We start from the raw sequence: 25,103 nt of genomic DNA, 5'->3' as shown, positions 1-25,103 counted from the left end.
AATTCTGAATTATTTCTTGTGTTAATATATGACTCAAATATTGCGTATGGGTTTTTGTTATTGCATGTGTTTAATGCAAAAGGTCATGTTCAATTACATTGGGAGAGACAATATTTTGAAGTTACATCTTATCTTGCAACTTGTTTTCTTTAGTTGCACCCATCCTTTTATTAAAAATTACTTTTTATTATGTATGGTTTATTTGATAAAAAATTTATATATATACACAAAGTAACTTTAGCTTATTACAATAAATCCCATATTGACAAAGTAATTACATAAATTTCAGAGTTATTACTAAAACCCCCTATTTTTGTACTTTCTCTCTCATTTCTCTTATACATCCAAAAAAAAAGCTCCATTTCTTTACTTTCTCTCTCTTTCCCATATTTGCTCCCATTAAACAACCGATTATTTCTCCATTATTGAATCTTTTTTTCACGTCCAAATTCAAGCAATCGTGTACTTAGAGGTTATCAATTTGTAAGTTATCTAACATTTATTGAACTTATTGATTTTCTTCACTAATTTTTGATTTTTTTTCAACTTTACCAAATCACAATCTGGTTCGATTTTTGGTTGCATGTTTGTTTTTATGAAATTAATTACTTTTGCAAATCCATTCTAGTTTGATAGTTCGATAATATCATTTTTTTTTTCATTTATTAAAAGTCAGATCTTTGTATTTTTTTTTTTAAAGTTGTTAGTTCTTATTTAAGATTGTATAAATTTTGTAATGGATTCTCATCCTAGCTTTAGTTTAGGACTTAGTCAGTTAGAAGCTCAAGAAGAAAATATTTCCATTGTTGGTTTTGTTACTGGTACATTTGATTACGAAGAACCCAATTTCGCAGAGAATCGTTGCAAGCATCGAAACGATTTGATAGTCGTGAAGAAATTGAAGGAAGTGGACAGTTCTAGGTCGAAGAAGTCTATAATCGACAAGTAAGAAGAAGATTGATGATTCCGGTTGACCATATCTTCTGAAGGTATTAATTTTATATTATTTGATTTAATACAGTAACTGGTTTATTATAAGTTTATAATCATATTGTCGGATTGTACAGCATGCATACCTTATACAATACTTTATTTATCAGACTAATGTATAATATAAGTGTTCTACTTTATATTTCATTATAATATACATTAAGAAATCGTATTACCTATATGAGGCGGTTTTGTTTTAAGTGGAATTATACTTTGTGAATGTCTGAATACTGTATAAGGTTACATTATACATTCTAATAATATTATAGATAATTTATGTATAAGGTGGATAGTTTATATGTATGGTGTGCCATTATACATTATGAAAGATTGTATTTTAATGTATAATTTATAATATATCAGACATTATACATTAGTTATCATGGAAGACCAATGTATAATAAATTTATTATTATATATATTTCATTATGTTATATATTAAGAAGTTATAATTACATAGATGAGCCATTTTATGTAATATTTGATTCTATACAACTAGAAAGTCTTAATATTGTATAAGGTTATATTATACCTTCTGCTAAGTTTATATTTCATATGAAGTAATAATATAGAAGTTGGAATGCTGTAGCATATGCATTATAATATTGGATCATCCAAAAATGCACTACTGTTGGAGGATCCGGTCGGCACATACATTTTTGAAGAGTCTGACCAACGTAGCTTGTTTCTATTCTTTTGTTCTCTCATAGCACTTCAGCCTTCTTTGAGACAACTTAAACATGTTATTTATAGTAATTTAATAGTTAAAAAGTTTCAGAAATGGTCATTGTTGTAAAGAGATGAACTTTTATGTTGTCCAGCGCTATCTTAATGCTTAGCTGTTGTAGTTAATGAAAATCTTTTTTGATTATTGATCAAATAAGTTGTGAAACTAAAAGTTAGAGATGTATGAGAAATATGATTGGATAATATTTCATATAATATTCCGGCAACAAATTCAGTACTTGCAGTCCAGTTCTTAACATTTTTCAGTAAAGAATTGTCACAGCCCAAACCCATGACATGCATTACATTTGTCCCTTGAGCTATGTGATCATCTAGGTACATACCATGTGTACGTATACTGTCTTTACAACACTTCACTATTTTCTCCCTTTCCTATGTGGGTTGACCTAAGGTGTCATATGTACTCCTTGTTCAAAATCTTGTTATCTTTGAAGACTGTCCTACTCTTTGACTTCCTCGTGGGCATCACAAGAAGAATTGATCTGATCATCCTCGATAAGATGACCCTTTAATCGAATCTATCCGATAATTTGTCTTTCATCTTATTACTATGTTATGTGACTAGTCTCTGCTTGTTTATGAAGAATGCTGCTTGTTCTAAAAAGGCTTTTCTTGAATCGAGTTTCTTATTAGAAAAAACCTCTGTAAAGTCTGTGTATAACAACACCCTCAATGGGATCACACTAAAGTATGTGGTACCGATTGTCCCAAGGGGCGATTGGAAACTCCCTCTGTAAGGTCTGCGTACACCGTACTTCCCAAAATCTCACTTACGGGATCACACTGGCTAAGTAGTTGTTGTTGTTATTCTGATTGTCTCAAAGGGTGATTATAATGTTTGATTTTACCGTGCAGATGTCAGCAGATGAGTTTAAATGATAAATACTCTATCTTACATAATCTAAGAGACAGCTCCATCACGGATCCTAGTTGCGGACAGACTGCAGTTATTGAGAAGGTCATTATGGTTCCTAAAAGTGAAGTCATGGTACATGCCATTGTAACAAACATTGTCAAGTTTGACAGAAGCTATGAAGATCTTAGTAATGGCTCATGCAAAAGGAAATATGAATGTTTTAATGGCATAATTCCGTCGCAAAAATGATCAAATGTATGAGTATATTTTCAAAATCCGGGAAAGAGAAGGCCTTAAGGGATTTTATGTAATTACTTTTGTCTTGCGAGGGAATTTATGTGGTTTATACTTATTTGATTGATAGACTAAGTTTAAGTTCCATCTTAACAGAAAAAGTATAACACTGTTTGAGGCTAATGTGAATTAATTTCTTATTCAAGATGATGAGTTTACTTTTTGTTTCTCTCATCTTTTCTCTATTTCACTAGGCTATTGATGTGTGACAATATTTTCGTTTATATTTTCTTTAAATGGATTTGAAGAATTTGTCACTAATCATCAACTAAAGTTTGAAGGGGTTTAATGTTCTGTATCAAAATGAGACTGCTTTCCTACACTTCAACTCGTGTTAAATAACTTTGGAATTTTGTTGTTGTCAAGTTGTTGATCCTATTCTCTCCTTAAAAAAATGTGATTATGTGCTTTCTTTATCACGAAATAAAATGGTTGGATGAATTATATACTAATTTTTTCTTTGTTTGTTTGACACATATGAACCCTTGGGTACGCTTGGACCTTTCCATCCTTCATTCGCATTTCCGTTGGGCTCGAGTCCAACACATCAAGTCAAGCCCCAAGGTCAAGTCAAAATGGGACTGATCTACATCGATATACAACAGAGATACAGAATTATATAAGTGATACATAGTGGAAAATGAGGAAGTGAAGCTGGTATACAAGTGGAAGGCCCAAATTAATATATACATCGCTGATATACATTCACATATATGACAAATATACAGAAAGTGCAGCAAAAGATAACTGATATACAATCAGTATACAGTTGGTATACAAAGCTGAAAATAGACATAAAGACCATAAAATAAAGGTGAAAGGACATAAATGGCCTGTCGGCCCAAACATTTTCCATCCAAATAGACTAAGAATTGAAATTTCATATTTTAGCCACATGGCCGATATCAGCCGCTAACGCGTGCTGACACATGCCCTTTGTTTTTTTTTGCTTTGTCACCTTTTAATTGGCAAATGCTTCTTTTTTCTTTTTGTCTTTTTTTGTCACTGATTTACCATTTTTTTCTTTATTTCAAAGAGCAATTGATCTATTTTTTTGTAAAATTCTATCAAAATAAAAAATAATTAATAATTATAAAAATTGAAATATTATTGTATAAAAGACTTTTTTTTTCAAATGCACATTTGATATCAAATACATAAATACATATTTTATATGAATAACGGTACAACTTATATACACATTATAATAATAATTGTATAATTTCTATACACATCCTATACAAAATTTAGCTACAATAATCATTTAGATACAAATTTTATACAATATTTATGCAGTTTGTATACATCCTATACATATACATACTCTATACAACAATGATACAAATTCTATACAGATCATATATAAAAAAATATATTCTATACAATACTTATATGATTTTTTACACATTATATACAATAATTATATAATTTTTATACACATTTTATATGATCTTTGGTTACAATTATTATTCGGATACGTATTTTATACAAGAACTACTCAGTTTCTATACACATTCTACACATACATATTTTATACAACAACAATACAGATTCTATACACCTTCTATATATATTTTTATCTATATTTTATACATATACACATTTTATATAACTATACAATTTTTATACATATATCATATATAGGTACATTTTTATATATCAATTATACCATTTTTATATAATTATATTTAATTATTATTTTTTAACACATATTGTATAGTTTCCATACATATATCTTTTATTGATACATATTCTATTTAATAATTATACATTTTTTATACAATTATATTTAATTACTATTTTTTAAATAAAAAAGCAGACTTTTATTAGTTAAAAATTTTATACAATTTTTATACACATTATATACAACCTGTAGTTGCAATTATTGTTCAAATATGTATTTTATACATCAACTATAAATTTCTATGCACATTCTATATACTTTTTTTTTTTATATTTTTTACACACACACACACACATATATTATAGAACTATACAATTTCTATACATATATCTTTTATAGATACAATTCTATATAACAATTATATTATTTTTATACAATTAGAATTAATTATTATTTTTAAACAACAAAAAAAGCATAATATTTTTTAGTTAAAAAATTTGTAGCAAAAAAAAAAGAGTAAAGGGCCGAAAATGGCCAAATGGCCTAAGGGAAGGGTTGAAAATGACCAAATAGCCAATGACTATAAAGTGACATTTTTTTTTTCTGACAGGACACATATATCCATATGCCCAAACTTGGGCCATGGAATTTGAAATAGCTGTTGGGATGATTGGAGTGATGATAAGAGTAAACAAAGGGAAAAACCTAGAAGATGATAGCCTCGTGCAAGAAGAAATTTTAATAACCATTGAAGAACTCATGAGTGAAATAAAAGAATGGTCACAAGACGCGTACAAGTCATTCTTGCCTTCAAGGTTCAAGTAATGATACGAACAGATCACACTCAAAGAAAATGCAAGGAGCTGCACGAGAGAACCATAAATTGTAAAAGTCTTAGAGATTTATCAAATGTTGTAGGCTACGAGAATTTTATGCTCGTCTAAGACTCAAGGTCTGCCATGTGATCCCATGAATGAGTACACAAGATGTGCTTACCATTTGTTTCAGAAAAGTCATACCACAGATGAATGTCATAGGTTGAAATCTAAAGTATGTGATTTGATTAATAGAAAAAAATTGCATATTCATATGGACCTCACTTCATGTTGGAGTGTGATAGGGTTGAACCATGAGTGGTCATCACTAGCGATATCATAATTCATCGCTTGTTCTTCATAGCTTTATGGATAGCTGTGAGGACATTTGGTCCAAGATGGTCTAAGGAAAAATCCTCCATCCAGTCGAGAGAAAGAAAAAGAAAAGGTCTGCAAAATGGAGAGAGGGTGATGACATCTGTCATTATCATAATGGAATCAAAGGACATGCAATTGAGAAGTGTCACGATTTCTGCTTTGATTTAGAGCACTTGATTAGAATTGAAAATATTTGATTGGAGTTCGTATTGGACCATTCATGAAGTAGAAGAAGGCTAGGGAAAACCCAAGCACTTTCTACTATTTAGTATCAAGCTTTAAATGTAGCAAGTTTTCTTTTCCTTGTATTTACTTTTGCCTAAGGTAATGAAGTTAAGTGAATGAAATAAAATAAAAATAATCTGTTTTGCAACTATTCAAACTATGTAGGGCCTGATTTCTCCTTAGTGTGATACATGGGTAGCCTTTCGGCTCGGCCTCTATCTTCAAAAACTCTGTTATCCCCTACTTTCATAAAAAAAGATATAAAATTGAAAAGAAAAAGAAGAGTAGAACCTTTCTGATAAATTCTACTTATCTAAATCAATGAGCAAAATCCTATTCATTGGAATTCACGGGTTATCATTACCCTATGGATCAATTTGCATGATATGAGAAATAACTATATATGTTTACTTCTTACCTGATTATCTTACATTATTTATTACTAACAGAATCTACTACATCGGTCTTTGAGTTTTTTTTACTTTACAGGTAATATAAACTTCTCCGTGTTGATATAAAATGGTAGAACATCTCTACTTTATTAGACCAAAAGTTAATAAAGATTTCTCTCTTGACCATTGCTTCGTTACGGTAAAGAGAATAATGATTGGTAATGACAATGAAAATACTTTGTCCGATATTACTATCAAGGATAATGAAGTGGGAGGTACATGAAGAAGTCTTATTAACATCAAGATGGTATAATTTGATGATTATTTCACTAACATTGGGTTAAGGATCATTGAAGGAGACAAGGAAATACAAAAACGGGGCTAGAAAGCTCCTTGGGAGGGACATGAGCCCAAGGTGCTTTGGATCTGACTTGGACCTGCTCTAGCATTTCAAGATAAGGTCAAAATAGTCCTTAGTACACCTAATATGCTCCCAACTGCTTCAAATATGCTCGAGTGGATTGTATGGGCCTTTCTTGCAATTAGTCACTTTTGAGTCCCTGATTGTATAAGAATTAGCCCTAAACTAAAAATACTTGGGATCCTAGGTTATTTTCTTAGTTTTGCTTGATTATTGATGAACATTTCTCCATTGAGTGAGAGAATTGGTAAACTTTTATTGAAATTTGGATTAGAAATATTGGTATTGAGGGCGTTTTTCTCCCTCTTGGTCACCATAAGAAATAAGTGTTTAATTAAGATTGTATTTGCGGGTATTAGAGTTTAATATACTCTTTTGTTCTTAATTACTTCTTCTTGTTGTGTTGAATTTCTATCTTTATCGATCATCTTTTACCTTTTTTGTATCAATCTTTTATTTTTGTAGTTTGGTTTCTATCATTTGGTATCACAATCGAGCTTGATTTTTTTCCCACGAAGTCAATCTTGGGTTTGTTATCTTGAAAAATAAAAAAATCACAAGAAAATTACTATTTATGTTTTTAGGGTTAGGTCAAAAGTTGAGTAGTTGATTTTAGTGTTTTCTTGTGTTTCTGGTGTTAGATTCTTGTTCGCTAACACTATAGGAGTCTAGAAATCAAATTTGAGCTAAATTGGAGCAATACTAAGTATTCTATCATTGTTGAAAGTTTGGGTTGAAGAATTTGAAGTGGGTTGCAAGACTTGAAAATTTTGGTGAAGAATTTGGAATAAATGATATAAGGTTAAAAAGTTCCTAGATTCGAAACTTCAACTCATTTTTGAGCTAAAGTGAAGAAGTTGGTGTTCTTGGAGAAACTGTTATCTTCTTGTTGAAAATTCAGCTAAAAGTAATTGTTTGATCCAAAAAGAAGGACAAAAAGAGTGAAAAAATATTTTTAATGCTCCAAAAAACTATTCCGAGACGTCACACGGTGCTTATGACCACAAGTGATCCAAATCTAACCCTTTTACTGGTATAACTCATAAGAAATTGAATAATATGCATAAAGCGAATGAGTTTATAATGCGGGAACATAATAATGGTGGACTCTGAGAAAATACAATACTGATATAACTTTTACATTATGATAAAGTCTAAAAGAGGGACTGAAAATACATAACTGACTCTAACTGACATCTTTGAAGCTTCTAATATACTGACTTTAGATAGCTGGGACGCGACTCTAAGTATCACTAATCAATACATATGAATAAGAAAATATAGTACATCGATAACATCTAACTAAAGTCTCCAAAGTAGGAGGACTCATCATCTGCTGGCTGGAATCTGTAAATTGTTTGAATATGGTATGCGTGCTACAACTGAGCTAATACCTACATTATGAAATAATGTAGCACGTAGACATATATGTGGATCAGTACTTTGAGGATGTACTGAGTATATGGGGGTGAATGCATAAGTAAAAACATCATCTCATCATCATAATTTGCAAAACAATGCATGCTAAATGTAAATGACTCACATAAGCTGGAATATCTGAAATGCTGAAAATAATCATCATGAGAAGCAAATCATGCTTTATAAATCTAGTGATTCATAACATTTAGTTCTCAAAGCTGTACTTGTATTATCTCTTTAAATCATACTGTCTAAGTGTAGAAAGGACTCACTCTAAATCTGAAATCTGAAAACTAAAAACTATGGTAATATCTTTCTATAAAGCATAATCTGAGTAAAACTTGTGAGCCTTAACACTTAGTTTTTTTGAAAGCTTTTCTATTACTCTTTCTGTTCTAGAATCTATAGTTTGTAAGCATAAAAACTTTAAGGAAGAGCACTTTATCTGAAGGGAGATACTTTAAAACTTATTCTGAAAATCTTTACTAGTAAGCTGTAGGGAAAAATCTTTCAAAGCTTTTAGGGAAAAATATTTCATCTTAATGGAGGTTCTCTTAACCGACATAAACTATATGAGCTAACATGGAGTCCAATTTCTCGTCCTCCTAAGGAAGAAACCTCACGTTGGGGAGAGGTATCATACTCTTGCCAGGGAGTATAACCTACCCATGTGATCGATCACAAGCTAAATCTATCATCCATATAAATAGAAATAATCTTAATTAGTGACTACGTTGGCTACATAGTTCTGTGGAAGTAGGATGCGCTAAACCCACACTTCCCATTGGTGCTAAATACTACTCCCTTTTTCTTTATTTGCTACGCACATTTTGTTGGAAATCCACTTTAAAACTAGCATAAGGGTTTATCTAAAACTAATTATGCATTTATCTAATATAAACTGTACTCAAATCTGCAATATGTTTCTGTAAACTGTAGTAAATTCTGAAAATTGGTTTCCATGGCTAAACTGAGGATCCGAAGATCAAATACTGTTTATATAACTAAAAATATGCTAATCTCAGAGTGCTTAAAAGCACAAGTTCTTGAAATATCAATACTCAAACTAGGGCCTAATAATCCATGCTTCAAACTCATGTAAATTCATAGTAAATCATCATGCTCAATATGCTTCTTGAAAACATTTAAACGGCGGATATTTTGTCAACTGCGGTTACGCTTACACCAAGAACTCCTATTCTATTGCATCAAGAGCTGATTCAATTGTAGCACTTACTGTAACAAGAAGAGCGTGAACTCATTCTCAAGCACACTTGCAGCAGCTGACTTTTTTTCTTAGGATATACCACGAAAAATATGAAGGTGAACCATAATTAAAAATATACTTGCCCCATTAGCATGCATATAACGGAGCAACCAACCACCTTCAACATCTCTCATAATGTGTTTTACGCTATTGAAAGCTGTGTTATTCAGGGCCATAAGCTTTTTAATGATCCTAAGTTTATGGAGAATACTGTCTGCCCCCGACTACATAGGAAATTAGTAAAATCACTCCTAATGCCAATATCAAAATAATAAAATCAAGAATCACAATATCATGCTTAAACTCAATTGAAAATTTAAAATTAATGTCTTATAACACGTTCATGGTATTGAAAATCATAAAGGGGATTCTTTAAATCAAGTCAAACATGAAATTTCATGCTTTAGTCACTTTATAAATTGAAAACTCAAAACAAGATACTTTGGGTATAAACCCTAATTGCAATTCATATAAAATCATATAAATTCATCTTTAAAAACTAGTTTTGGGCACATAGACGAAAGATTTGTCCTTGTTCAAACTCCACATACCTTAAATTGATGATCTTTGATGAAAACTTAGATCTTGGATTCCTATTGATGCTTTGAGGATGAATTCTTAGGGTCCTTGTATTGAGAAATCTAAATCTTGAATTATCTTAGAGAGTTAATAGAGGAATCTTAGATTTATTGGGGAGAAAGTTGGTGAACTAGGATTTTGCTTTGAGAGGGAATGATGAATAAAACATAATGTGCTTTGAAATATGCTTAATCTTTTGGACGGATTGGGGGGTTGGGTAATTCACCAAATACCCTTTTTAAATCCTTAGACGAAATTGGAAAAGCGACCAAAAATCCCAATTTGGTAGGCCACCGCTATGCGCCATTATCGTGGTGGCTCACTGAAAAAGGATGAGTGAGAACTGGGCTCACTTCACGACGTGCCACCATCGTGATGGCCTGAAGTTTTGTCATTTTGGAAATTGGCACGACGCGCCAGCATCGCGTCGGCCACTGGAAATTGACAAATGGGAAATTGGCCATCTCCGTGATATGTTGTTATCATATAGAGTCACTAGAAAATGACAATTGAGATTTTACACTTCTCCGCAATGCGCTAAAGGTCCAAATGACGGTGTTTTATGATTTGAACTTAAAATAGCCATAACTTCTTACTCGTTTATCGGATTCAAGAAAGTCTTATATCGTTGAAAAGCTTATTCAATTTTATACGCCATGGAAAGTTCAAATCTAAAGAATTCCACAAAAAATAAACATCATTCATTCTAAGAGCTAATCCTTGACATTTTTGGGATGAGTTTAAGCTAGAAAAATTGCGGGGTATTATAATATTTGTGCTAGATCATCTCAAAAGATCCCAAGGATATTCCTAGAGAAGAGCATAAAGGGGACCACTAGAGTGGAATTTATGCCCATTCAAGGAGAGAGAGAAGGACAACTTACGCCAGAGGTACGCTGCATCTATTGCAACACCTCAAACCAGTATCCAAGCTTATTAATGCATGATCTGAGGTGAATTTATGCACCTTAGCATTATTATTCTACTTATTTATCCTTGTTTTAAGGACTACTTGTGTGATTAATGAGTGAATAGTGATATAATTAAGCCTCTAAGTATTTAAGTACTTGATTATAATGTTTATGGTGTCTTTCAAACAAGTTTGCACTTAATTTGGATACTTAGAGTTCAAATGAGGAAATTATTGTTACTAGCTTGAGCTAGGTGTTTGTCTAGTTGATCTCTATGGATTCTAGTGAGTGTAATGAGTTCCTAAGTTTATTATTGTATAATTATGTGTGGAAAAACTTTTTATAGTGTTAAATATTCAATTGAATCAATCCTAGAGCCGAACAATAAGTTAAAGATAAAAAAGGGCAAAACTAGTTCTTAGCTTAAGTTTCTAGTTCGTTGTCCTTGATATTATATTGTTTTGAGCTCTAATCCATTGTGTTTGATGTTATAGGATGCTCGATGAGATGATGATAATGAGGTTGGATGATACAAAAGATTGAAATTGAGTGGAAACAACACCACAAGGCTAGGGATGGAAGGACAAGTGCACGAGACAAGTTTAGAAGTAAAAATGAGATCGTAAATACATGGGGAGTCGCGGACCTTGGTCAATGCTATGAGAGGTGAGACGCGAACATGGATATGGATTGCAAGATAAATTTATAGTGTGTCACCATGATGAGTCCACATCGCACACCCTAGTCCATGGAATAAGAGCGGCGACACGAACCCTAGTCCAAAAGTGGCCAACTTGTCCTCCTATAAATAGGACACTTGAACTTGATGCTAAATACCTAGGACGGCTTTGAAACTTGGAGAGGGGATGGAAAAAAATTCAATTAGGGTTTTTATATCTTTAATTTAGTTTTCTTAGTATTCATCTACGGTGATTACAGTTATGTACATGAGTGGCTAAAAGCCCCCTTTTCGGGGTTAAGGCCAAGAAATGATTTATATTGCTTTGTATTGATTAGGTTTTGGTTGATTATCATATTTGGTTTTTTATTTATCCTTGTTATAACTATTTTAATAATTCGCGACCCTTAGAATACATATATTATCGTCTTTGTGAGCTCGAGAGTGGGAATAAGAGGATAGAACGTGGAGATAAATAGAATAGGATTATAAAATTCTACCGAACAAAGTTGTAATTTGCATGTAGGATAGAGATATACCTACTTGACCTATTTGATTCACTATGGGATGAAATATAAATGTATTTTAGCTTAGTTCTCACATCTCCTCTCAATGGTGTAGTTGTGGGTCTAAGTTAGATAGGTGAGTAGAGGCTCGAGATACTATGATCATAATATCAACCCGGTGAATCAACAACCAAGATAAGTAATCTAACCGATGAAGTTCAATAGCTTAGTATGATTGTTCGTAGACCTTAACCCTGAGTTTCTCCTTATTGATTGTCCAATAAATTAACTTTTATGCATTGTCTACTTTACTTTTAAATTATAATTCTCAAACTCTTTTTGTCACGTTTACACCACTTTAAATTGAAATAGTGGACTGAAATTAGATAGTTGTTAAAATAAGTTTTTGTGGGATCGATACTTGGATCCTAAAGGACCACTTTACTACTTAGTGAAACCACGTACACTTGCGTGTGAGCTTGGGCACAACAAGTTTTTGGCCCCGGTTGTCGGGGACTTGGAATTTGGCAACTACTTTAGTTTTAGTTTTACTTTTTAGATTTCTTTGGCGCTTTTCACTTGGTCTTGGTTATGAATTTACAGGAAGAAAGTTAATATACTAAGCAAGCAAGGGATAGGGAATTGGTTGAACCTAGCCCTGAACACGAGCAACGCTTTCACAAATTAAGAAGAGAAGACGTCCTTCTCTACCGCATTCCACAATTTCAAGAAGACTAAGATATTCCTGCCCTCATGGCTGAAGATCCATTATCCCACAGGACAGTTTGCGAAGTGGCAATCCTACTTGCAATAAATTTGATCTCCCCTTTTCAAAATCCGTCTGTTGGAGGTAACTTTGAGCTGAAATAGAACATGGTGCAAATTTTGATCAGCAGTGGACAATCTATTGGGATTTTATATTAATATCTACATGCCCACTTACAGAACTTCTTGGAGATCAGTGACACATTCATCCCTACAGAAGTGTCAACTGACTATGTGAGGCTGATACTTTTTCCCTTTACATTGTTAGGGAAAGCGAAGAAGTAGTTGAATACTGAGCCAAAAAGTTCAATCACAACCTGGGATGACTTATCCAATAAGTTTCTCATCCGATTCTTTCCATTTAGCAAGATTGTGATACATCATAGTGAGATTGTGAGCTTCAAACAGAGGCCAGATGAGAACCTATATCATGCTTAGGAGAGGTTCAGAGCTCTTCTTCGGGACTGTCCACATCATCAGCAGTCCAATGAGGTACTAGCTTATACTTTTTTTGAGGCACTTGACCATAGCATAAAAATTTTGATAGATTCAGCTGCAGGTGGCTAAGGTTTGGCAATGACATATGATGAGCTATACACCTTGGTGAATCGGATTGCTCAAGGAAATGTGGATTGGCATGGTGATATGTCAAGAGGGTCAATAAAAAGGCTGTAGGCATGGTTGAAGTTAACAACGTTACAACCTTGGTCGCTCATAAGTATGAATCAAACTAAGTCTCAAGTGATGCAGTGCTGTGGACCATAGGTTAGTATGAGTTTTATAGCAATAGTGGTCATTCTGCAGCTATGTGGTGCAAATCCTGAGTCAGTGATGTTTATGGACAACACTCAAAGGCTGAATTATGGGAACACCTATAATCAAAATTGGCTCAGCCACTAATTCTATCATGGAACAACTAACAACAGAAGTTTCAATAGTAGAACAATAAAATATGCAGGCCAGCAACATAAAGGACACGCTAAATAAGATCATGGCCACCCAATAACTGATGGCTACTAAACTAAAAAATTAGAAAATATAGCAAAAGAATTTGGAATACCAATTTGGGCAAATACAGCAGACATAAAATGCCAGGCCTCAAGGTTGTTTTTCAAGTGATACTGAATCTACTAAACAAGTAATGGCAATCACTTTGAGGAATGGTAAAGAGCACAATGAAAAACCTCCAAAGATAACTAAAGAAGAAGATGCATGGTTGGTTCTTCAACAGGTAGATGACAAAGTTGCTGAAAATTCAAGGAAGTCTGAGTACTTGAAAACAAAAGTTACTGAACAAGTGAAGGAGATACCACCCCCATATTTTCCCTAGAGTCTTAGAAAAGCATAGGAGGATGCATGCTTCAAGAAGTTCTTTGACACATTCAGAGAGCTTCACATTAATTTTCCTCTTTTAGATGTTTTGCAGGAAATTCTCAAGTACGCTAAATACTTAAAGGATGTAGTCACTAAGAAAGTTAAGCTATAGGATATTGAGACAGTAACACTCACTAAAGAGTGTGGCTCTATAAAGATGTAGAAGATGCCCAAAAAGCTCAAAGACCTTGGGAATTCACTCTCTTCATTCAAATTAGCAATAGTGAGGTGGTCCACACACTTAGTGATTTAGGGGAAAGCATTAATTTGATGACCCTGTCTTTGTTCAACACATTGGTCTTGAGGAAGCGAAGACCGAGCTCTGTGATTGTAATATCCCGTACTTCTACCTAGCTTTAAATTATTCTAAAAATGTTAAAGACTTGCTATGAAGGTGAATACACTTTTGTACATATATAATTTTCAAGATTTTAACTTTTTATTGTGTGGGAAATTGAATAAGCTTTCCGTCGCTACCAAATTCGTCTAAATCCGACACCCGAGCAAAGAGTTAGAGCCATTTTAGTAAGACAGTGTGCCACCTGAGCCACAACACATCGCAGATCATGCCAAAATGGCAATCGTCAAAATCCAGTGGGCCTCCGTAATATTGTCCCATTGAGCCAAGGCTCAATTTTAGAATTGTCAATTTTCAGTGCACCAACACAATTCCACCGCATCGCGGTGCCATTCTAGTTCGCAACCAAGGTGGCAATGCGATTTCCACCGCGTCGTGCCACTAACCAGTTTCCTAATTATCCAGTTTCCAGGTAGTTGGTGTGATTTCACCGCGTCATGCCAGCATGTAAAATTGGGATTTTTTAGGTTCCGTCATTTAATTTCAGAGGCTGTTTGGTAAATTTCAAAAACCCTAAATCATCCTATACACGACATTAAATCCTAAAAGGACATATTATCTCATTGTTTACCCACATCTCTTAATAAATAAATCATTCTCTGTCACGACCCGAACTGGGGCCCTGACCGTGACGAGCATTCCCGAACCTGAAGGCCTGGAATGCCCTCTGTCTATCTAGTAATCATGCACATAATTCATATGATCAAAGTAATACGGAATAGACACAATAATACGGAAACATGGTCAATAATTTAAAATAGTTAAAGGCCTGAAAACATGCCCAACAATATTTAATAAACATCTGCAACAGTCTGCAAAATCCCTACTGACATGCTATCTGAATAACTGGGACAAGGCCTCCAGCAGACCAAAAACCATACTGAAATAAATACCTAAATGACTAGGCCTTCCGAAGCAAAGAAGTCTTACCAACTGAACTCTGAGACAACCCTATCTGTAGACTCTACTGAGGATCTGGACCCTTAGACTGTGCCTCAGTACCTGGGAGGAAGGGGGGGTCAGCACAATTGTATTGGCACACAAAGCAATCCAAAATAGAGTAATTGAACATATATATCTATATAATACATGAGAGCAAATGTTCATCAAACATTATGCATAAAACAGTTTCTGAAAAACACATGGGCACCTTATGAAAATATGTAACCTATCTGTAAATCTCAAACTCTGATCTGTGTATTACTTCTGAGTTTGGTGGTATCCCGTATAAGTTTGATATTCCATGGGAGATATAGAATCCTCCATTGACTCGGCGGGGAAGCCTCCAACCTAAGTATGCCGCAAGGGTTGGAGTTCTTGAATCTGATACGCCACACGATACTTAAGTCAACGTATAATAATATACCCAGGTCGGCAAAGCACGATTTAAGGCAATGAGTTGCTTGAACTTAAGCCCTCTTCAGGGAACCACCTAACATCTCTGTATGCCTATTTTTAACCTTTTCTGTACATGTAACATACTGAATATCTAAAATCATGATAGTCTAAAATATTTATTAGTCTGAGTCTGATATGGCATTGGTCTGAATTGGTATCATCATACCAATACTTGCAAGTCATGATTTTTGAGCCATAATACATTAAGTTAAATCTTTCATTTAAATCATAATTTAGACCACCAAAAACATGCAACTGATATAGAAGATTTCGTGTTTCAAAACTCAAGTCAAAATCAAGCAAAAACTTCATCAACATATGGTGGTCTAGTGCCTTTAGCAAATCCATGCACTCTTTCATTACATGCATTATGAACATTAAACATTCATGCTAGATTCCCTCTTTAGTGATTTAAAACCACCTTTAAATCATAACAAGAGTTCAATAATTTCATATAGTACTTTTTAAGGATACATTGCAAAATAATTCATATGATATGAGAAATCTGACAATATTCATAATAAGAGGGAATTCATCGAAAATCATGCTCTCAACAAGAATTCATTCTTAAATACATGGTTTCATACATTCATATTCTCAAATCACTTTGGGAAAGGTCAAAAGACCAAAACAATGATGTTAAAATATTTAATACATGAATATATACATAGATTCAAAAATCCCATTCTAAAACATGATTTTTATATGCCCATGAGAATTTAGGAAAAACCTGCGTACCTCTCTTTTGAAAAATAATGGGTACTTCTTGAAGCCTGTGGATTGGGGATTCCGAATCTTTAATCAATTTTGAAAACCCACGGTTGAATCTTGATTTACTTGGATTTTTAGTTTGAAAACCTTGGGAGTGTTCTTGAGAATTTTTTAGATGAATGTGAATGTATTTTGGAGAATAGGAGACTGAATTTCGTGTTTATGGCTGAATAAGGGTGGGAAAAGGACCATTTTGCCCCAAAAACGGAGTGTTTAAGTCACTTGAAACCATTACATAGGCGCCGCATATGATATCACCTATATTTACATAGGCTCCGCCTATGCTATCGCCTATACTTGTATAGGCGCCACCTATGCTATCGCCTATATTTACATAGGCGCCGCCTATGCTATTGCATATGCTTTCCGGTGGCCATGTACGATTGGTTAGGCTACGCATTCTACTTTGAAAGGCCATAACTTCTTGCTCGGATGCTGGATTTTAGCAAAATTGGTATCGTTGGAAACCTAACTTGAAAGCCTATGATTTGACACATAGTAGGCTCTTTAATTCGACATATACAGAGAGTTATGGTAGATAGAAGCTGACACAAATTACAACGTCCACTAAAACTTAATCGATCGAAATAGTTTCACTCGTCCTTGAGTTTAAGGACCTCTTTAGTATAAATTCATGCTCAAATGGATTCACATACTACATAAACATGACAAATTGACATAGGATTTAAGGCTATAGGATTATTAATGCATCAGAGTCATGGTTTTTATTCTAGTCTGAAATGTTGAGTGTTACATTATCTCCCCCTTGGGATCATTCGTCCCCGAATGATGGATAGAATATCGAAGTATTAAGGGTATGGGATAACGCGGACATGATATGTTCCCTCAGAAAGAAGACACTGATCGGAAACATGACTATAAGATTGGAACTACTGATGTTTTAAATGCTTATGCTGGACATGCATATCCGAGGCATGGAATACACAACTGAAGCTACTCATAGGCTGAATTCTCATAATGAATCATGAATATCTGATGCATGGATCTGTGACCGAGTTGTTATCATGAATGAAGGATTGAATACACTGATAAGCTGAACTTTTATATTGAACATGCATTTCTAATGCATGCATATCTGACTGAACTAACGTATGAACGTATGGCTAAATAAGCAATAATAACTGATGTGATACTTGTAATAAGAATCTATGCATGCAAATGAATGGGGTATCTCCCCCTTGGTACCCTATGTCCCTTTATGAATGCTCAATTCACTAAGATACTTGAAAAACTGAGGTGATGCATAGGGCACCTACGAATTGAATCATAACTGAACATCTGGAATTTGAATTTAATGCATGATGCATGAAATGGGCTATACTCATAACTACTGGTATACCTATCTTGGAATAGTAGCGTGTCTGAGATTTTGAGTAGCATGAATAAGTGCAAAGATAAGAAAACAAGTCATGCGAATCTAACTGCTAAACTGACTTATTGGCCATATAGATTGAATTATACTACACCCTCATACTTAACTGGAGTATCTCTTCATCACAATTCTCTAAATAAATTCTAGCAGTAATAGGGAGCCATGAATCTTGGGTATGGAATACACAAGACATCCAACTGAGGAATCACCACATTGACACTACTCTGTAGTCTGGAACCTAGGCATATAACTCCTGAATTAGGATAGAATTATCAGGCCTTTGGCATTACAACTTCTTACTTTCAAGCTTAGCACACTTCTCAAATATCACTTAACTATACTATTCTCCTTAAATATCATATTCATTCAACTCAGCTTAAAATTCTCATATGAGTATTGACAAATCTTTCTACTAATGTCGAAAATAACTTAATCCCTTCACCGTGATCAAGCCTAACTCTAAGTCACAAAAATACAACGTGCCAGACCATACTATTATTCTAAACCATATGATGCAATCTTCTATATCTCCTTTAAAGATCACATCCTAAGTATAACATGCCTTACCACTTCAATGACTACTTTGAGCTCTTACTATAAAGTCGCTAGCGCATATAGCGTTCCTTTACAACAATATCAATATGTCATTCAAGCCTATCTTTATAACCACATATGAACTTCAAAGCAAACACTCATAAAGGCATACTTCACATATTCTCTAAACCACTATCAATATCACTCCCACGAGCTACCCCAAGAACATACACATACAAAAATCCACTAACCATCACATAAATAAAAACTTGGCCCCAAATCTTACTTCATACTTATGGCCTTATCTAAACAAGCGTACTATGATCTTCCATCAACAAGGAATAATTACTCACCACCACTATCATCGCATAAGGAAGAGTCACAAAAAAGGTTAGAACATAAGATCTGGAGCCATGGAATGATACTATATGAAGCTTGACACTCATCTGAGGCCTGAGGAATAGCAAAACAACAATAGAGACTCACCAAAGCGCTATGAATTTAGGGTATTCATGGATATAAGCTGAATCTCGCCAATTATTTGGCGTAAAACATGAGTTATTGAAACGGAGCACATTATAAAGCGTGAGTACATGACTCTCTATCATATGTATGAATGTGAACTGATCATGGAACTAAATTGTAAAGCATGAGTAGGTATTAGGATCACTGAGAAATACTGAGATAGGAATGGGTTGAGATTCACCCTTACTTTTTGATGTTCTATATCATCATGACATCACTACAAGAATCTGAGAGTCTTACTTGGTTATTCGTTTAGTTATCTCCCCCTTAGCTTCAAGCCATCATCTTAAGTTTTTGGGAGATATCTTACTAGACTTTAAACTTAACTGTAATCACTGCACTCTTGGTTCTGAAATATAACAATACACAAAATTAATAAAACTTAACCCGAAAGACCACATGTGAGAGTGGAACGCCCACTGCTAATACTACCTCCTGAGGCACACTCTATCATTCTGTAACCCCAATAGTCATTATCTATTACTCGAACACGTACTAAATTTGAATCTTCATGAGTATCCCCAAAGTTGAAGTGCACACCCTCTAGTGCCTCTACTCTTATTTCTATTAGCATGATTTTCAAGGACTCAAGCTTAGATTATAACACCTAACAAGGGTATCACCAAGTCTTCAATGAGCCACTCTATTTCTATCGTAGTCTACCAACATAGCAACTTCAAACTTATTTTCCTCTACCATGAGAATCAAGTTCATATCAAAAGGCTCAACACTATCAATCAAAGGTCCTTAACTTGGCTATTTAGAACACCATATACCATCTAGCTAGTCTTTTCCCACCTAGCAACTCAACGGTACCAGTAGTCACACACAACATGTAATAGCCTTAGAAAAATACTACAACTTTATACCACCTTGGGCATACTTCTACATCACATATACAACGTCATACTTCATTACGAATCAAATAAACTTAGGCACTTGCATACACTATTCAAGCCTATAGATCACTTCCATATAACTAGTATCATTAACCAAGAAATCATCACATCCACCTCCATAGCTATCAATTGTTTCAAACCAACCTTATACACAATACTCACTTAGAAACTATGAAATAAACATCAAGAAACACTAGTACACTAGAAATTCATAACCACAATAATCGATCATGACCTTATGGTTTTCCTTGTCATAATCCATTAGCACGTACTATTTCAACACATCAAGCTTAAAAATCTAATCCCACAAAACATATATCATCAATCTCTTGCGATTATTCACCACCACACCATTTAAATTCAAGCCTATAGTCTAGCATCAATCATTTACAACCAATGAAGAGTGCAACATAATATAATTATACTAATCCTTCAAATTGGGATATTCTACCCAAATACTTCAAAAATATACTACATACGTTCTCACAAGTAGTATTAGTTTACAACTACCAATGAGAAGAAGGTTAAGGGGTAAGGTCACATAATAGACATGATCAACCTTAAGCTTATATTATAAACATACAATCTTATCTACTTATACGACTTTCTCCCATCACACTTACTTACCCCAATGGGCATTTAGACAACCTTCAGATACCCTATATGATAACGAGTCTATACTTACAACCTACTGGCTAATCTAGCCATTTTCATTCATAGCCTATAAGGGGTTTCTATAACCACCTTAAGTATCCACTCTGGGTTCTTTCTCTATTTTGAAAGAAAGAAAACAAATAACATTCTGAGTCAACACTTCCTTTACGGACTACCATACAATTCATAAATGGTACCACCACATTAGTCTACCACCACAAAAGGGTAAATTATTCTCAATCAACGGTTATTCAACTAAATATTTAATCACAAAAGTCACCCTCACTCTGACCTCTAACCTTATGACTTCATATCATAAAATTCTTGGTTTAATTTCACTACCAATAGGTCATGACACCAATACTCTAACTTATACTACTACTCGGGTAGAAATACAGTTCCAACAAATACAAAAATAACAAGATGAACAGCAAGTTGCTAGTGAATCGAATAGGCCTCACACAGCTTCACTAGACTTTTGTTTTCAACAACACAATGATATCAAGATTACAAGAGATAGAAGCTTGATACATAATATTCAATGACAAAAGAATACACATCTTAATCTTGTCTTAACTGAATGCCTCATAAGAATGAGGACACAATTTTACGCTAGGGAACTCCTCTCCCATCCTTTGTGGGACTTCTAAAATTTTTGCTAGATAATCAGAAAATGTCTAGAAACACCAGAGTAAGGAAGAAATTAGGATAACTTTTCTTTCCATATGGGTGACACCATAGAATGAATTAGAGTATGAAGGGGGAATATTCTGACTCTATAGCACGAACTAGAACATGAAGAAAGACAGACATTCCTCAACGCCTTGTATCCTCCTGCTTATAAGTGTGGTGCGCTACACACCCATAAATAAGACTCTACCTAATGCGATTTCACAGATACCCTGGGACTATGAATCATGATTTGATACCAAGTTTGTCATGAACTAAACTGGGACCCTGGCTGTGACGAGAATTCCCAAACCCGAAGGCCTGAAATGCCCTCTGTCTATCTGGTAATCATGCACATAATTCATATGATCAAAGTAATACGGAATAGACATAATAATATGGAAACATGGTCAATAATTTAAAATAGTTAAAGGCCTGAAAACATGCCCAACAATATTTAATAAACATCTGCAATAGTCTACGAAATCCCTACTGACATACTATCTGAATAATTGGGACAAGGCCCCCAACAGACCAAAAACCATAATGAAATAAATACCTAAATGACTAGGCCTTCCGAAGCAAAGAAGGCTCACCAACTGAACTCTGAGACAACCCTGTCGGTAGACTCTACTAAGGATCTGGACCCCTAGACTGTACCTTAGTACTTGGGAGGAAGGGGGGGTCAGCACAATTGTACTGGCATATAAAGCAATCCAAAATAGAGTAATTGAACATATATATCTATATAATACATGAGAGCAAATTTTTATCAAATATTATGCATAAAATAGTTTTTGAAAAACTCAAGGGCACCTTCTGAAAATATGTAACCTATCTGTAAATCTCAAACTCTGATCTGTGTATTACTTCTGAGTTAGGTGGTATTCCCTACAAGTTTGATATTCCACGAGTGATATGGAATCCTTCATTGACTCGGCGGGAAAGCCTCCAACCCAAGTATGCCACAAGGGTTGGAGTTCTTAAATCTGATATGCCACACAACACTTAAGTCAGTGTATAATAATATACCCGGGTCAACAAACCATGGTTTTAGGCAATGAGTTACTTGAACTTAAGCCCTCTTCATGGAACCACCTAACATATCTGTATTCTCATTTTTAACCTTTTCTGTACATGCAACATTTTGAATGTCTAAAATTATGATAGTCTGAAATATTTATTAGTCTGAGTCTGATATGACATTGGTCTGAATTGGTATCGTCATACCAAGATTTGCAAGTCATGATTTCTGAGCCATAATACATTAAGCTGAATCTTTCATTTAAAGTATAATTTAGACCACCAAAAACATGCAACTGATATAGAAGATTTCGTGTTTCGAAACTCAAGTCAAAATCATGTAAAAACTTCATCAACATATGGTGGTCTAGTTCCTTTAGTGAATCCATGCACTCTTTCATTACATGCATTATGAACATTAAAAATTCATGCTAGATTCCCTCTTTAGTGATTTAAAACCACCTTTAAATCATAACAAGAGTTCAATCATTTCATATAGTGCTTTTCAAGGATGCATTGCAAAATAATTCATATGCTATGAGAAATTTGAAAAATATTCATAATAATAGGGAATTCACCAAAAATCATGCTCTCAACAAGAAATCATTCTTAAATACATGGTTTCATACATTCATATTCTCAAATCACTTTGGGAAAGGTCAAAAGACCAAAATAATGATGTTAAAACATTTAATACATGAATATATACATAGATTTGAAAACCCATTCTAAAACATGATTTTTATATGCCCATGAGAATTTAGAAAAATCCCGCGTACCTCTATTTCTCAAAATAATGGGTGCTTCTTGAAGCCTGTGGATTGGGAATTCCAAATCTCTAATCAATTTTGAAAACCCACGGTTGAATCTTGATTTATTTGGATTTTTAGTTTCAAAGCCTTGGGAGTGTTCTTGAGAATTTTTTAGATGCATATGGATGTATTTTGGAGAATTGGGGATTGAATTTCGTGTTTATGGCTGAATAAGGGTGGGAAAAAGACCATTTTGCCCCAAAATTTTAGTGTTTAAGTCTCTTAAAACCATTACATAGGTGCCGCCTATGATATCGCCTATATTTACATAGGTTCCGCCTATTATATCGCCTATGTTTACATAGGCGCTGCCTATGCTATCACATATACTTTCTAGTGGCCATGTACGATTGGTTAGGCGACACATTCTACTTTGAAAGGCCATAACTTCTTGTTCGGGTGCCGGATTTTAGCAAAATTGGTATCGTTGGAAAGATAAATCAAAAACCTATAATTTGACATATAGTAGGCTCTCTAATTTGACATATACAGTTATCTATGATTGATGGAAGCTAAAACAAATTACAACGTCTACTAAAACTTAATCGATCAAAATAGTTTCAACTCGTTCTTGAGTTGAAGGACCTCTATGGTCTAAATTCATGCTCAAATGGATTCACATACTACATAAACATGCCAAATTGGCATAGGATTTAAGGCTCTGGGATTATCAACACATCAGAGTCATGGTTTTTATTCTAGCACGAAATGCAGGGTGTTACACTCTCTCTCAAAGATAAAAAGTCCTAGGTCCATGTTTCAAAATTAAATCTCAAGAATCCCTCCAAGAACTTTAATAAACTCATAATCAAGGTATGTTAAGTGTTGATTCATGGGTCTCTTTCACCCATGAAGCTCAAGGATCCCTTTTCTATTCAAAGATTGTACATTTAAGAATGTTCATGATTTATTTAAATTGGAATTCATTTTCATGTTGTTGTTGGGTATTGATCCATGTTATAGACTATTAATTTCAAGAACTAGTCTTAGTGTGTGATGATTTACGTGGTATGCTTGATAAACTCTTCAATTTGCAAGTTGAATTATGTCTCCATGATAATTTGATTTATTGATTATTGTATAATCAAAGCATGCTCCCCATGTGTTTGATAAAATGCCTATGTGAAGGAAATAGTGCCTTCATAGCATGTTATTATGAGATCCCCATTTATGTACAAGTTAGTGCGTGTAAAGTGTTTGATGAAATGTCTTAGTCAATGAATTATGGATATATGTAGCTATTGTTGTGCTTTCAAGCTTGTTCCATAATTTACTTTTATGCTATCGAGTCCTGGGGGTATTAAATACCCAATAATTTAGCTGTATGCCTAGAGCCACTGTCATATTTTCACGATACTCTCAGTCAAGCCATGATCAGTAAAATTCAGTCAGTCATGTGACTCAGGAAAACTCAGTAAACTCAGTATCAGTCCAGTCCCATTCAGTAATCTCAGTAATCTCAGAAATCTCAAGAATCTCAGTGATCTCAGTCAGTCATCATGTCTCAGTAGTATTTAGTTCAAACCTTATTAAACTCAGTCAGCTATCAGAACTCAGTAGCATTCTTTCAGTTAGCAAAATTCAGTAGTATTCAGTCAGTCAATAGAAATCCAGTGAACTCAGTTCAATCTAGTTAATCAGTAAATCAGTAACAGATTAATCCAGCCTAGTATAAACTAGAAAATTTGTTCTATGTCTATTCAGTTGGGAGTAGGATTCAGCATCCAGTGAACCCAGGGATGGGGACACACACTGTCAGCCAGTAGAGAGTGTGATTCTTAGTAGCAATCCCTATATTCCAAAACTACGTAGCCAACGTAGGTTG

Source organism: Capsicum annuum, chromosome 1, assembly GCF_002878395.1.
Source record: "Capsicum annuum cultivar UCD-10X-F1 chromosome 1, UCD10Xv1.1, whole genome shotgun sequence".
Taxonomy (NCBI): domain Eukaryota; kingdom Viridiplantae; phylum Streptophyta; class Magnoliopsida; order Solanales; family Solanaceae; genus Capsicum; species Capsicum annuum.
The sequence above is the reverse complement of the archived record's forward strand: the minus strand, read 5'-3'. Positions refer to the sequence as shown.